Below are 1,948 nucleotides of genomic sequence, written 5' to 3'. Positions count from 1 at the left end.
TGGAACAGTCTGCTGAAGAAAAGATGCTACCTTAAGGCATAATTCAGGGTGTAATCACAAATTCTCTCATCTTCTGCTGCACATAATACAGTAGACATGTTTGTTGTATGGTGCTGTAGCGTCCTCTTCTGTCTATGTCGGTGCCTTACAGTCCCGTATCAGGGTTCGTTTTTTGTCTGCAGTCAGGGGCGGACCGGTCATCTGGCAGACCGGGCATTTTCCCGCCGGGCTGACGTACTTTTTGAGCCGGGCCAATACAGCTTTTCATATCATATTTGCCCATAAAACTCTTAGCAGCCTATGGTTTTTTCTATATAATTAGTTGACGGCGCTGTGGTCTTTGCAGCTTTGTAATGTATTTGTCAAAAAAGTCAGTGTACGATTTTTTTCCAGACAGACCATAGACATTTAATTCCATTGTTTCTTTTCTTAATTGACATTGGGCTGGCCCAATCACATCTTTAAACAATTCCCTTTTTGGGCCCTGTGTGAGCATGCAGCCTCAGTGTGTATCTGTCAAAATAGTCAAGAGAGAGTCAGAGAGATAAAGGAGAAACGGAAGGGAGGCGCAGAGAAATTGCGGGGGGGAAAAAGAGGCTCTTCAAACGGACGCTGCAAAGTGTTGCAAAATAATTAACTCTTTCTGACCTATTATTATATGGCTTTAATGCTTTTATGGAATAGGAGTCTCTATGGGTAGTATTTTGATCGTCGGCTGGTCTGGGTCGATTTTTTTGTCCCATTCTAGCCCTGTCTTCCCTGCACGATGAGGAACAGCCACATTTAGACCAAAAAAATAGGTTTCCTCTTGTTGTGCCACTTGCTTGTTTTGTCCTGTTTATTCAGCTATACCCAAATGCTCCACAGTTGTCAGCAGAAGTCCAGTTGCCATGATTCAACCTCTAGATAACTTCCCCCTGGACAACTGAGAATCTTCACAGACATATGGTTGAGATTAGTTGGACTGAATAGTGACTAAAGCCATAACATATGATTCACATAATTTTCATACTTAAACCTGATGTGAAACATTAAGTTGCTGGAGAATAAAATGGATGAGCGCAGTACTGCAGACTCCACCGTAAACTCACATCCAGATTGTATTGGTTGACTGTTAAGCCCACAAGAAAGTGAATACTTCTGAATGCAGCAACACTGTTTGTAAAGTCTGCTGTTTACACTGTGTACAGGAATAGAGCCAAAACAGTCCGCTATGGAGCCCCTGTGCTGCTCAAAATTGCAGTTTCCCAGTCTGACGAACTATGGCCTTCCTATTCAAATCAATTCAATTTTATTTGTGTAGTGCCAAATCATAATACAGTCATTTCAAGGCACTTAAAAAAAAATCCCAACAAATCCCTTATGAGCAAGCACTTGGCGACAGTGGTGAGAAAAACTCCCTTTAATGGAAGAAACCTCCGGGCTCAGTTTGGGCCTCATCTGCCTCGACCTGTTGGGGTGAGTGGATAGAGGAAAAAGAAAAGAACAGCAACAATAATTACAAACAACAAATAAACACTGTGCAAGTCAGTGGGGCTGGTAACTGCACATCAGCAATATATAGAGGTCCAGTAGCAGGGATACCGGCAATAGGTACAGAGAGACAGAGAGAGCCCAAACTACGCAAGAAACAGAGCACAAAGTTAAGTTTCTGTCAGGTAATCTGTGATCCAGGAAACAAAGTAGGGGTCCACCCCCATCCATTTGAGCTAACCACTTGTCTTTTGTTTTCTCTTTAATTATAAGTAAACATCTCTCTACAGGGGCATAGTAGCTCAGTTATGCACAAAACCCTCTTTAAAAAAACAATAGCAAAATATTATAGATAAAAAGTAAAATATATAAAAATATATAAGATAAATACAATACAATATTTTTAGCAGAGAGATATAAAATTTGTATATGTACAAACCAGCATATGTAGATATAAAATGGCTCTGCTTACCTT

Source organism: Mastacembelus armatus, chromosome 16, assembly GCF_900324485.2.
Source record: "Mastacembelus armatus chromosome 16, fMasArm1.2, whole genome shotgun sequence".
Taxonomy (NCBI): Eukaryota; Metazoa; Chordata; class Actinopteri; order Synbranchiformes; family Mastacembelidae; genus Mastacembelus; species Mastacembelus armatus.
The sequence above is the reverse complement of the archived record's forward strand: the minus strand, read 5'-3'. Positions refer to the sequence as shown.